The following is a 16,032-nucleotide window of genomic DNA, read 5'->3' on the forward strand; positions in this document are numbered from 1 at the left end:
TATATTTTCATAAGGTTGAATATATCGATAACCTTTTACACTTTATAATAAATTTTCTTTAGATATTTAAACTAGAACATGCTCCGATTGAGCATTTAAACAATTGATAAAGTACTGTTTATGTTAGACGGTTCAAATGAAATATTTTTAAAAAGCTTATATTCTCAAACATCCATTAGGTAGATAATTTAACTATGTCACATCCATTTGTTATGTTCTAGAGAATCATAAATGATAAATTTCAACCATAATTTATTGAAACAACAACAAATATAACAAATTCATTCAGCACTAATGTAATTTATTCATCTATACCTACGCTAAGTCATACATGATTGAAACACATGTTAAAATTGACTAAACGTTTTAGGCATGTGCATCAAATAGTTTTTACCAATAAAATAAACTAGTTTTTCTTCTTCAAATTTCAACCTGAAATTACTCCAAATAAATTTAAATTTGAATTTTATGTTTCATTTATGATAAAAAAAAAAACATCAATCATCAATTTTACGGAAATTCACTTCTTTAACAATAGAATATAAGTACAAATTTTATGTAGAAGATCCAACAAAAATAAGGGGGGAAAAACCCCAATACATATCAGAGAAAACTAAAAGAGATATAATATTGTCATACCTTTAAAAGAATGTTCCTCAAGAATTGTTGTTATATTTGATAAAGAAGTTGTATCATGATCAACCAAGAGAATTCTGAGGCCAATGTAAGCTGAAGGAACATTTACATTACCAGTTATCTCACAATCCATCTTTTAGCCTATGAAGATTATGAGAGACAAAAAAAAGAAGAGAATTTTGAATTTTTGTTCTCTTTCTGTGGTTACTCTTTTTTTTTCCTACTACCTTATACTAAATGAAAGATAAAATTTGGACAATTAGTTAATAGAGATGGGAAATATCATATTTAAAAAATCTACATTTATAGCAAGTCAATAACTAGTGTATAGTGTAGTCATTATCTTAGGGAGGTGTAATTAAGCCAGATGTTTATAATCTACCAATTTGTGTTCAAAATAATTTAATCTTGATCTTGTTTAATTTACGCGACACATATGGAATCAATTACTCCCTCGATTTCAATTTGTTTATTTTACTTTCTTTTTTAGTCCATTCAAAAAATTCATGTGTTTCCTTATAAGGTTGTAAGATAAATTTATAGTCACCACACACAAAGGTGTAAAGAAGAGAATAATCTCAAATAATAGCAATCATGTCTGATAAAAAAAAAGAGCAAAATTCACCCCTATATATATGGAAAACCTATCCCTAATAGAATGAGATTCAAATTCTACTTTTCTCGAAATAATAACTTGGAAACTTTTTAACTAGGAAATTTTAAATTAGGAAACTTCTAAATAAGAAAAGATTGTCTTTGAACATTAAGCAGTATGGGCTGGCCCCCTTTTCGGCTTCATGTGACCCAATCTTTTTTATTTGGGCTTGCATTTGGACATTTCTTTCTAATAGAGGCCGTGCCACTGTTGTATATAAGGATAGGTCATATATCTTCGGTTAATTTAGGCTTTAAGTTTGTAAAATTTATTATTCAGTTATGTCACATAAGTTTATTTGTTCCTATTTACTAGGAGTTACAATATGTTTTGTTTTTCATCATGTACAATCAAATGTATTTGGTGTACTGATCAACAAAGAGATAATAGTATCTCTTTTTATCAATAGAAGGAATGGGGGACAAATCACTATAAATTATTGCTCATGGCAATTTGGTGGACAAAGTATTTGGAGAAAATCGAAATATGTGTGCTTCATTGCAATAACAAGAATTAAAAAAAGTAAACTTGTCTTTGGAAGAATACGAAAGACATGAATTACTTAAAATTGAAAATAAAACCCAAGAATATGGGTGGCCCAATCTTTGATGTCACATATGTAAGGAATCTCCAACGATGGTGAAGTTGATGTTTGGTCGAGATAGTGACAGCCATACATAGAGTCTTAGTTTATTCGGGTTGCAATAGAGGTGTTCCTGTTGTTAGATTCTTCATAAGAAATTTAAAAGGAAAAAATTATTGAGATTAGATTGTCTATGCAAAACTGATGCACTGAAATAAATTAGTGTTTGATAGCGAGAGCGCACAAATATTAGAGAGTTTGAAGGTGCGCAGTATTTGATGCATTAAAATAAATATTACCAGTTTGAGTAATTGAAAACACATTACCATTACCAATTGTCACTTCCTCGATCCCTTTAAAGTCCTAAACATTGTGGAGGGAGTTGGTATCGGAGGTAATATGGTGAGACGCACCTGAATTGAGAATCCAGGGGTCATTTGGGGTTGTTTGTGCAACAAAATTTGCTTTTGCTTCAAAGTGGTTATGAGATCGGGAGAGGCAAACACTTGTTGTATGCCCAAATTTATCACAAAGTTGACAACGAGTTGGTGAAGATTGGTGTGGTAAGTTGCACCACTGGAAAGTGTTGCCTTGAGTATGCTGCCTATTTTGGGGACACCAATTATTGTTGTTGGGTGGGAGTCGATTGTTCTTCTTGAGGTCCTCATGTTTGAGGAATAGTTCATGAACAATAAGCTTATCAAAAAGTTGCTCATAGCTTATTGGAGAGTCTTGTGTCGTATGGCCGCGGAGATCTCACGGAAATATGGCTCGAGTCCACTCAATATTTTCACCACGAGTTATTCATTATTGATGGGTGAATCTGCTGTGTTGAGTTCATCGGAGAGAGAGTGAATCTCTCGCATATATTCAACTCTTGATTTGTGGTCTTTGCTGACTCGACATAGACGGTACGAAGGCTGAAGATGTGGGTTTGTGATTTGTTTGCAAAGGAAGTGTGAAGTTGATCCCACACAGCTTTAGAGATGAGCACAGAAGCTACAATGGATGCAATTGTGGCATCAACAAAGGCCATGAGAGAAATTTGGATTAGTTTATCCTAACGAAACCAATCTTTGTACTTGGGGTTGGACATCTCAAGTCCATTAGTGGTGACTCTTTGGGGAGGGGACAATTTGGTGTTGTCAAGATTAATAAAGAGGTCATGACCATGAAGCGGCATGGCAATGGGCCTTTAATTAGCTGTTTGAGGACAGGGGTTGCGTCGGCATTAACAATGAAGGTGGAAGGGCCCATTTATGCACAGAAAAAAAATTAATTGGATCTTGGATGGCGTAATCGTTAGCGTATTTTGGCGCTGATACCATGTAGTTGCACAAAAGTAGAATAGAATTGTTTGTTTATTAATGAGCCTCCAATGGAGTTTTTATACAACGCCAACATTTTCTCTTGATTTTCCATTGAAACCCGTTAATGTTAATGGAAGTACGCCGACGTGGATGCTATCATGCTATGTATAGGGTTCGATTAAATATGGATGAACGTGCGTATCCTATAAGGTGTTCATCAAAATCTTTCAAAATGACATAGAATGCAAGATGCCATGAGAAAATAAAGCTACATATTAGGTATTAAATATAATGAAAGGAAGAATTCAGGAGCAGAGGGCTGATTTAGCTATTAAATCTGCCTCTACTTGTTACGTCCATCAGCACAGATATCTGATGCTCTATAAAAGTTTTACCACTGGAGGATTCGAGCAACATAGCAATTCACATTACTCTGTCTTCTTACGAGGTGATTCCAACCATTGCTAGTGAAAGAGCAAACGTTGATTTGTTTTCACAAACTTCAATACAGAAAATGGGAATGAAATCAACAATCTCAGTTAACTTATTAACCACTTTGCATTGACATGTTATGATGCTTCCGTCAATTTACTCTTAGTTAACAGTCCTAAGTGTGCATAAGTATGAGAAACTTCTGTTTCAAAGTAGTTCTCTTAAATTTTTCTTATTTTATTCTCTATTTTAATGCTCCATTTTGGGGTGCAGCGTAATTGAAACTAAACACTATATATTTGTCGAGCGAATCATAAACCTAGAAATTGATAGATAAACTAACATCACTATTTGAAATTAAATAGAAATTTAGTCATAGTTACTGAATAAACTACTTTTACCTCATCATCATTGTTCACACTTTTGAGAATCGGTGTACTGATAGATATTCCTTGTTGGACAAGCGTCTTCATTTCAGGGCATTCATGAATCCACACTACTCTTAGAAATGGAAATTCAAGAGCACGCTTGGCGAGAAACAAATCCTCCAGATTTAACAGCATTTGAAGCTTCAGATCTTCCACAATTCGATACATACAATATTACAAGTTTGCCGAAGTAGGCAGTTGGAAGTTGAGAGCATAGAGCAGTTATGCTATTAGCCCCAACGACGACTAGCTCTTCCATGTCTTATGATAAAGCAAACACACAAAATGACAAGAAAATATATGCAAAAAGAAAACAAAAGATAAAGATTGTTTGAGTTTTACAGAGGCCAATAACGATAGATCAATAAAAACTATCAAACATCTTTTCCAATTACATTCTATCGTCACATATAAAAGTGCCAAATTTCTCTAGAAGTGCATTAATGTATATTAGGAATGTAATCTAGCCAGTTGGAAGATCTAACAACTCTGATTTTCTAGCATAATTTCAGCTCGAAATCGTCAAGTTCTAGCAATTCATTAAACCACTCACCCCACCCGTTCAAGGAACAATCATTTGAACTCGGTGAAGGCACAAAAGGAACTTCAGATGGTTGAGGTATGTCTGCACCTTGTAATAATTCAGAGAAGTCTCTTGAATCCAACACATTGGAATGGTGTTCCTCGTTGAAGTTCATTGTAGTAGCTAATAGAACATTTGGAGCTTGTTGTTGGGATCGGTATTCCTGCATAAGGTCATAAAGATGAAAATATATTAGGAAAATTCGACCAAACCTCGAATCATAAATGTCATAACTACGCTATGTCATCTACTTTTTTCATACTTGAATACCTTTAGATGGTCGGTGAGCTGTTTCGCGGTCAAGTTCAGCACACACATCCTCTCCAGAACATCTTTAAGATGGGATTAATCGACATGGCAAGACAAATAATGAGAATTCAACACTAAAATTGTGAACATTCAGAAAATGTCTACTTAAGAATTTCCTTAACCGACATTCTTGTTTTTTCTACTTATCTCTGTTAGGATAAAAACTAAGTCTTTAAATACTTACCTTTTTCTCCTAACTCGCGAACAACCTCGTCTAATTTCTTATCAGGATCTGTTGTCCATTGCAGGTGTCGTCTTTTCTTTTGTGGTCTTACTGTAGTTATTTTCGAAAGCAAAGAATGATCCTCCTCTTTTTGTAAAGTACCGCTACTTTTATCTTGTGCCTCCTTATTAGTACTTCTCATTCTCATAGACCTTTTTGTCTCATCTTTTTCTATTAAAGAACCTACTGCTTGATCTTGATAAGTCTCAGAGCAATTCGCTATGCTTTTTCCCTTTCTGTCTTGCACTTTCGTAGGACAAGATGTATTATCCATAGCATGAACTTGATTAGCCTTGTAGTATTGTGATATTTCATTTGCCTTGTTATTGTAGTTCTTCACATGCTTCCATACATCCTTGAGTTTCATTGATGAAATGGACGATTTCCAAAAAATATATACACCACGTTTGTAAGGAACATATATAAATATAGAAAAATCAGAACAAAACATTAAATGAGGTATCCGGAATTATCAAGAGAAGTTAGATATTCATAAATATATACACCACGTTTGTAAGGAACATATATAAATATAGAATTTGACAACAAAAAACATATAGAAAAACTACAAGTAACATTAGTGTGTTTAGAAGTCAATTTTTTGACATTATTATTACAGTAGCTGAAGTTCAGTAATGATGTGTGATATTGACACTTTTGAATTATTGAATAGTACACACTAATTAAACCACATAAAATAGTTAAGATTTTGATAAAATGGTCTTACAAATGATAGGTTTGTCTTTGATGAGTTGAGCGGATTTGATGAACTCAAGGTAGTACATTTCGGGCATGTTGACATCCACCATGACCAAGTCAAATTGATCGATCTGTTCCAGGAGAATGGATAGAGCTATAGTTGCTTGTTCGATTGCAGTTACTACATAAACAAAAATCAAACTCAGAAAATATCACAAAAAAGTTTTATATATTGAGGGATATTTTCATAATAATTAGTGGTATATCTTCCCTTTCCTTTATATTATTACACGGATAAAGGTAGTATGACCTGACTAATAATATTACATTAGAAGTATAGATATTTATATTTGATTGATGCTAACTGACTAAATCATTCAAGTCTTTGATAAATTAAGTAATTTAATCTTGTTGCCTAAGAATCCAATTGATTCTTTTCCATTTAAAATACAACTAAGTTAGCATGTTGATAAATTTGACGATTAAGTGAATATATTTTCATAAGGTTGAATATATCGATAACCTTTTACACTTTATAATAAATTTTCTTTAGATATTTAAACTACAACATGCTCTGATTGAGCGTTTAAACAATTGATATAGTACTGTTTATGTTAGACGATTCAGATTTAATATTTTTAAAAACTTATATTCTCAAACATCCATTAGGTAGATAATTTAACTATGTCACATCCATTTGTTATGTTCTCGAGAATCATAAATGATAAATTTCAACCATAATTTATTGAAACAACAACAAATATAACAAATTCATTCAGCACTACTGTAATTTATTCATCTATACCTACGCTAAGTCATACATGATTGAAACACATGTTAAAATTGACTAAAAGTTTTAGGCATGTGCATCAAATACTTTTTTGCCAATAAAATAAACTAGTTTTCTTCTTCAAGCTTCAACCTGAAATTACTCTAAATAAATTTAAATTTGAATTTTATGTTTCATTTATGATAAAAAAAAACATCATCAATTTTACGGAAATTCACTTCTTTAACTATAGAATATAAGTACAAATTTTATGTAGAAGATCCAACAAAAATATGGGGGGGGGGGGGGGGGGGGAACTCCAACACATATCAGAGAAAACTAAAAGAGATATAATATTGTCATACCTTTAAAAGAATGTTCTTCAAGAATTGTTGTTATATTTGATAAAGAAGTTGTATCATGATCAACCAAGAGAATTCTAAGGCCAATGTAAGCGGAAGGACATTTACATTACCAGTTATCTCACAATATGTTTGGATTTTGTTACAACTTCGGATTATTTGACACAAAAGTTACAAGGATATAACAAGTTAATTGCACAACCGAAAACTAATACTAATTTAGTAAGAACATGTTACAACTACGAATTGTTAAATACTGTATACACATACGACAAAGAAGAAGTTAGTGGAATACCAGAACTACACAAAGCATTCGTCACATACAAAAGAGTTACGAAAGGAAATTTATTTTATATAAAATTCTATACAGCACTAGCGGAGATATTATACGAGGAAATAAAACCTTCAATACAGGTTATCAAGATAGGATTAACTAAAGATATGATTATACCCGAGGATATCGGACAACAAAAAGAGATATGCAAAATAGAGATACCGAGATTTTATGCCAACAAAAGGATAATTGGTATATCAACGATTATACAAGAGCTAGCAAATAACTATTTAAACGGAAACGTTATATGGTGCTACTATGCAAGAGACCAGCTAATGATATATTCCAATTCAAAGGAGCTAAGGAAAGCAGATATGGATGAAGTCCAAAGATGGATTTTATCACTACTTAAGCCAGAAGAACGACCTACGACACGAGCACTAAAAGAAGGATTTATTTCGGCAGAATTATTAACCAGATATTGCAAGCTAATTGGTCACAAGTACCCTGACCATATATGTTCAAAATGTAACGAAGAAGATAATATAATCTCAGACGTCCAGCTGTAATAAAGAGATAAAGACGGAAGCAGATGATAAGAAGATAAGATGATGAGAAGATAAAAAAAAAAGATAATGAAGATGAGATGCGGACAAAATAAAAAGATGAGATAAGAGTAAAATTATTTGTCTTGTAAAATAGCCAATAAAGTATGGTGTGAATAGTAGTGTGTCATAATGTTAAGTAGTGAGTCATAATGTGTGTCATAATAAGGATGAGCATGTGTAAGGAATGGTAGGGGGTGTAATTTATTAGGTGACAAGTGTTAAGGTGAATAGTAGTACATTATTGTAGTGTAGTATGAAAATCCTTTCTATATAAAGAAAGGATATGTAACTTAAAGGAGGCAGGCAATGCCTAACATAATAAACATTTTCTTAAAAACACTCTCTCCCCAAAAGATATAAAAATAATTAAAAGTTAATATGGAAAAATCTGAAATCCACTCAGATATTTCAGATAGCATGTCTGAGCAAGAGGCAAAGGTATATTGTTAAAAAAATATGCAGAACTAATTTCATATATTTCTGAATATCATATATATGATTGAATAAATTTATGTTAGTTATTAGGTATTAGAATTATTTGAGTCATGATTTCTAGTTTATTAGCACACTGGAAACAAGGAGAAAACTTAGATACTATGCCATCCTAATGTTGAAACCGGTAGGCGAGGAAAGTCGTTTAGGGGAGTAAACAAAGTTGAGGCACTGATAAGAAAGAAGTATCCGCTAAAGTACGATGCTAGTAGTGACAGGAAAACATGATAAAGATAATCTAGTTCATAATGATCTAATATGAATTTAATCAATTATGAATATGAATTTAATCAATTATGAATATGATAGGAAGGAATAATTTGAAATAAAAAATTTGCATGATAAAGAACATGACTACTTACGTTCATAATGAAATGATAAAAAACTACGAAACTTTAATATTATATATACTTAAAGATATAAAAATAATTGAATTTAGAAGGATCATATGGGAAAAAATACTTAATGATAACGAATCAGAAGATATATTAAACCAACAATGGTATGAAATAGACTTACATGATTTAGACTACGAAAGAATAGAATGGTACGATTTAGAAATAAATTCAGACTAAAATGAACTACGAATATTTACAATATTGGACAGAATCTATGAAAGATATAAAATTATTAGAACAATTAATGAAGGAAAATTTATATATGTACCAAAGAACCCAAAATATGTTATATCTAGAATATATCATAAATAATATTAATGAAATATTCAGATTAAAACAACTATCGGAAGAACATTACAATAAATATTATTATATTTTACCATGAACTTCACACCTAATATTAAAGAAATATCAAGATTAAGACACTTAACAAAAGAATACTACAATAAAATCTTTAAAATAAAATACTCACCTAACACACTACCACCTACCACACTACCACTTTCATGAATCTCCCAACTACTAGTTCCGCACCGAAAAATGGTATCAGAGCTGTATAGAATAGCTGATTTGTCCTAATTTTCCACAAATATAACAAGTACATTCCGTTAGTTTTCTTTCTGGTCTATATGGTCTTTTGGTTTTGTAGTTTTTTACATAGTACCTTATTCTTGGTTTTTTATATTTATATTTTGATATATATTTTTTATTATATTTCTTTCTATTTTTATAATACCTATCCGTACAACCAAATTGGGGTGATGTTTTATTTTTGCAACATGCTAAGTTCTTTATTAATATTTTTTCCATTTTTATTTCTTCTTTATGCTTTTCACATAGTTTCATAAATCATCGTTGCAAGAATTTCATTCTAGCTCCTAAGGTGTCCGTTAATTCTGCTTCATTCCAACTTTTTATTATTTTTGAATTAAAAGGTTCTGGTAATTTTGTAATGTAAAATAGTCAATAAAGTATGGTGTGAATAGTAGTGTGCCATAATGTTAAGTAATGAGTCATAATGTGTGTCATAATAAGGATGGGCATGTGTAAGAGATGGTAGGGGGTGTAATTTATTAGGTGACAAGTGTTAAGGTGAATAGTAGTACATTATTGTAGTGTAGTATGAAAATCCTTTCTATATAAAGAAAGGATATGTAACTTAAAGGACGCAAGCAATGCCTAACGTAATAAACATTTTCTTAAAAACACTCTCTCCCCAAAAGATATAAAAATAATTAAAAGTTAATATGGAGAAATCTGAAATCCACTCAGATATTTCAGATAGCATGGCTAAGCAAGAGGCAAAGATATATTGTTTAAAAAATATGCAGAACTAATTTCAAAGTTTTAGCTGTTATTTTAATGTTCTTTGGTACATATATATAACTTTGAAATATAGATAATTCGTTAGTATTATATTGGAGAATGTCAGGAATAGAACTAGCCCCGGGAAGTAAAATATTTACAGTTAGATGTAAAAACTTATATGTTTTAATGACAAAACATAAAATAACACCAAAAAATAAAATAAATAAAATGGTATAAAACATGGATATATTATTATAATCCGTCATAATTTTCACATGTTTTTTCATATATAAGTACTAATATTTTATATGATAAGTGTCAGAACTATGTGAAAAGCAGAATTAACGGACAACTATAGCGCTGATACCATTATCATTTTCTTCTTTTTCTTTTATTTCATCTTCTAGTTGCAATTTTTCTTTAAATTTAATTATCTCATTTGTTAATTTCATTTTTTTTCTTTTTCTTTTTGTTTTATTTCATACATTTCTTTTAATATTGCTAGCTCTTTTTCTAGTTCTATTATTTTGGTATTTTTTACTTCTTCTAATTGTTGTACTTCCTTTTTTACAGATAGTTTAACTGCTATGATAAGAATAACAAAAGAAAATGAAGAAATAAATAAAAAAAATGGAAATTGAAAAAATAAAACAACAAGCAAAAATGGAAGTACAACAATTAGAAGAAGTAAAAATACCAAAATAATAGAACTAGAAAAAGAGCTAGCAATATTAAAAGAAATGTATGAAATAAAACAAAAAGAAAAAGAACAAAAAACGAAATTAACAAATGAGATAATTAAATTTAAAGATAATATTTTCTAATCTAGGAAGAAGATATAAGAAAATAGGTGATAATATATTGGATTAAAGAGATAAAGATGGAATATCAAGACTATGGATAACATAGTACCGAAAAATGTTATCAGATATGGTATTACTGACATTACTACATGATACTTTATTGACTATTTTACATGTATAATTTACATATCCAATTATGGGTAAATTTTATAGTTATATTTACCGCACCGAAAAATGGTATCAGAGCTATGGATAATAAGAAATACGGTAAGAAACATACGAGTAAAAAATTAAGAAAAATAAGAAGAAAATTAAACAAATTATATCCGGAATATAAACAACTTAATATCACAAAGACTGATAACGAAAACTTAGATCAATTAATAGATAATATATCTAAAATAGAATATAAATATATTCAATATTTAAAAATACATTGAATAACAAGAATAACGAATATAGACAAAAACTTAATGAAATAATTATAGAAAAACAACAAGAATTAGAACATAGGGAAAGTAGACTTAACAATAATATATTAGCAGGAATTTGTCACAAATCTATAATAGCACTGTAACACCCCAGAAATTTTTTTTCGAATTAAGACTTGAATCATCCTTCGTTGTGAGTAGGATTTTACCGAGGAGTTAAAATTTCTTAAGTGTTAAGTTCACTAGATGTACCACCTTGAGTTCCAAAAAGAATTAAATTGGAAATAGCAAAATCTGAAATTTTACAAGTTAAGCTAAGTATGAGTTTTGGGTCGACTTCAAACAACCATAACTTCTAACTCAGGACGAATTAGGTGTGCTACTAGATACCGTAGCGAAGATATTTGAATTATCTTTCCAACGCCGCGGAATTTGCTATGTTTCGAGGTCGGATGAGTGAGATATGGCCTTTTGAAGATAGGCTGTTCAGTTAAGGAAAGTTAGCCAAAAATAAAGAGGGGTATTTTGGTCTTTTCCTTACCCAACCAGATTTAATTCGTTTTTAATAATATTTTAACGGTCTAATCCTATTAGGTTCAGTTTTATAATCCTAAAATACGCCTAGGGTTTTAGTTGAGAGTTCAAGAAGAGAAAATAAGAGAAAAGAGGAGAGGATCAAGCGTTCGTCGAGATTCTTGTGTGTTGTAGCGGATTTTCGCCATGGGTTTGATCCCTAAGAGGTATGTAAGCTTCCATAGTGTTGGGTTCTTTCACCCACACGCCAATCATGATTTATTCAGCGTAATTTCGTTCTTGAAATTTAAAGATTAGAGTTCTTGATGAGTTCTTGATAAGTGTTCTTGGAGTTTATTAAGTTTTGAAGTAAGATTCTGCTTAGGTCAACTTTAAACGACCATATATCTTAGAATATTAAGAGTTATGTGAGCCATAACCTATCCAATTAAAGGTAATTGAATCTACTTTCCAACCCCACCACTTTCACGTCAATCCAATATCTGAGTAAAAAGTTATGACTATTTTAGTAACCTATACAGTGCTGTTACGAATTAGCCGACGGGAAAATATTGAAAATAATCGGTTTTTGTCTTTTTACCTCCAAGAAAACCATCAACGAATTTTTGACTAATAAAAAGCTCTAAACAATCAGATTTTCATCTTCACTCATGAAAATCATAATTTTTGGCTATAGAGATTTTAAGAAACTAACTCGAGAATCTCAAGAAAGGTCTTCTTGATTGTTTACCTTCAAGCTAGGGTTTCAAGGCTTCTAATCAAGTTCTTTTTTCAAGATTCTTAAAGATTTTTCAAGATTCTTCAAGAATCTTGTTCTTCTAGGTATGTAAGGCTATCATAGTGTTGGACTAGTTCGTCTTCACGCCCTACCTCTACTTTCAGATCAGTAAAAGAGTAATCTAAGATACTTTTCCCTAGATTTGAGTATTCTTGAGATAAGTTGATTTTGAGTTCTTGAATTCACATTTCTTTTAAAAGTTATATTCCTAATTATCGAATAGCTATATTGTTATTGAGATCCTTCATATCATGAATCATAACTCTTGAATTCATAATTCAAATTCAAGAGAGAGTTAAGAGTAGAGTTCAAGAAAGCCTTTGAGTTCAATTGTGAATCCTTTGAGATCAACTATCGATTTGAACTAAGTTTTGAGGAAGTAAGTCAAAAAATGAGAAGAGTCACATAGATGAGTTTCATAATGTTATGTAGACCTATGAGTCAAGTTTTTCATGCCCATAAATTCCGCATGAACTCCAGAAGTTGAGTATCTTTGAGAGGAGTAGTATCTTCAAGTTCTAAGTCTTTAGTATTGAGTTCCTAATCCCCTTTGAGATTATATTTCTAAGCATGGGACTATTACATGTTACCCATAAAGTCTTTGAGTTGAATTGTTCATGCCCATAATTCCGCATGAATCCTATAAGTCGAGGAGTCTTGAGAAGAGAAGTATCTTTGAGTCCTTGAGTTGAGTCGTTCATGGTCATAATTCCGCATGAACCCTCTTAGTTGAGCATTCTTGAAATGAGTAGTATTATTGAAGTTCTTGAGTTCCAAGTATTTGAGTTCTATCTGTGGTTATTGAAAACCTTGCATTGAGTCGTTCATGTCCATCATTCGACACGATCCACATTTTAAGAAGTCTTTTACAAATGTTTTACCTTTGTTTTAAGACTTAAGTTTTGAGTTCAGTAAAGAATGAAGAGTACAGTTTGAAGTCCTTTTCTTCAAAAGTATATGGGGACTAAGTATTCCCAAAGGGTTTATAAATGTTTTCACATTTAAATAAGAACAGAAATTGAGATTTCCAAACGGCCTTCGGGCTAGTTTTCAGAAAAGAGTAATAGCTTTCTAAATGAAGCAAGTAGGGAAACTGAGATTTCCAAGATAGCTTTTGAGCTAAGTTTTTGAGCAATTATCTCAAATCAGCAGAAAAAAGTATGTTTTTAAAACATAAGAACTAGTATATTTTTGGGAGTAGTATTGAGCACCGATATGGGGGAGAGTTCAGACAACTCACAGCCCCCATAAACCATGTAGCCATCATGGGTAGAAAAGGGTCATACTTTTTAGATGAATCCTTTTTCACATAGACTAGTGGATCCATTAGTAGTTCAGGTCATATACCTTTGGCCGGGTATAGGATGCGCTGACAGCGTGAGGTAGATCGTTGTATCATCACTATAGCTCTTATGTGATGGTTGTCGGTTAGAGAAACTCCCACATAAGTTATTGTATTTTTGTATACATTAGTTTATTGTATTTTTATATACATTTCAGAGTTATGTTGTATCCTTGCATACACACAGATTTGACAGCATGTTTTTAAACAATTTGTTTCTTTATATTGCACTTGTTTTAAATTGCTTTATATTGAAATGAGTTCAGTCATATTTAGTTGAGTATTCAAAGTTGAGTATCCAGAGTTGAGTATCCAGATTCGAATATCATATCTTTGAGTCGAATATCATATCCTTGAGTTGAGTATCTAATCTCGGAGTTGAGTATCTTATCCTTGAGTACTTCTGAGTTGAGTAAGTTTGAGTAGTTTTGAGTACCCTTGAGTATTCCTTGAGTTGAGTAAGTTTGAGAAGAGGTAAGTATGTTTCATTTCTATCAAGTTTCAAGCTTATGTTTATGTTTTAGAATTCCTCTTACATATTCGTACATTTCACGTACTGAGCCATTTGGCCTGCATCTTCTCATGATGCAGACACATGTATTCAGGATCATCAACAGGAGCTTCGTTGATACATCCAAGAGTTCGAGTTAGCTATGGTGAGCCTCCTTGCTTTTGGAGGATTTCATTTACCTTTCAGTTATATCAGTTGTTAGGATGTCGTGGGTTTTGTCCCGACTTCCATCTTTATCAGTTAGAGGCTTCATAGATAGTCAGTACAGTTGAGACGTCTGTATCATTTATTTTATTAAATGATTTAAAGACTAAAGTTGCCTTTTTATGGCGAGTTGTATATATTTTATTATACCGAGTTTTCTTTGGACTTAAAGTTTGTATTTAAGTTCTATGAACTTTTATTTCAGTTTTTAAGCTTTATATGCTTGAATCAGTTTTTCGCTTGTAGTCAGCCAGGATGAGGTTTCGCTTGGGGACCAGCAATGGTCTTCGAGTGCCGGCAACGTCCAGGGTGTAGGCTCGGGTCGTGACAAGCACAAAGAAAAACTATTTTATATCTAGAAATACAAATAAATAACTTAGAATATAAACTATAACATAATTTATAAATGAATAAAGAAGAATACGCAATATATGAAAAAACATATGAAAATTATGACGGATTAAAAATAAAGATAATATTTTCTAATCTAGGAAGAAGATATAAGAAAATAGGTGATAATATAAGTTTAATGTTAGAAAAATAAACGGTAAAATTAGAAGATAGTTTAACTGCTATGATAAGAATAACAAAAGAAAATGAAGAAATAGATAGAAAAACGAAAATAGAAAAAATAAAACAACAAGCAAAAAAGAAAGTACAACAATTAGAAGAAGTAAAAAATACCAAAATAATAGAACTAGAAAAAGAGCTAGCAATATTAAAAGAAATGTTTGAAATAAAACAAAAAGAAAAAGAACAAAAACGAAATTAACAAATGAGATAATTAAATTTAAAGAAAAATTGCAACTAGAAGATGAAATAGAAGAAAAAGAAGAAAATGATAATCTACCCGAAATAAGAGTTGATGAAATAAACGACGATGATCTAGAACAACATTCGGAAACAAGCAAAACATATACGGAACTTTTAGTAAACATAGATAATACAAAGAATTTAGAAGTAAATACAGAAGACTTAGACATGGACGAAAAACCTAGCACATCAGGAGTAAAAAATCCAAAAAATTTTAATCCAAAATATCATAATAAAAATTATGAACAATATAATAAAGAAAAAACTATCTGGGATAAAAGATTAAATAAAAAGTGGACGCCTAAACCAATAACTGGACAACATGATTTTTTAGATTTAGACTGTGTAGCAGATATAAATAAAACAATTAATAGATAACAAGATAGTAATAGCAGAGGCACCAGGATACATAGAAAGAACACTTATAGGAACAGTAAAATTATGGCTACAAAATTTAACAAGTGAAAGCTTAACAACTTTAAGAAATAATAAAAAAATTGATGGTGGAATAGCCACTACAACCATGGAAATATTATATAAATACGAA

This window comes from Solanum verrucosum, unplaced genomic scaffold, assembly GCF_900185275.1.
Source record: "Solanum verrucosum unplaced genomic scaffold, falcon-dt-bn FXZP01000253.1, whole genome shotgun sequence".
NCBI lineage: Eukaryota > Viridiplantae > Streptophyta > Magnoliopsida > Solanales > Solanaceae > Solanum > Solanum verrucosum.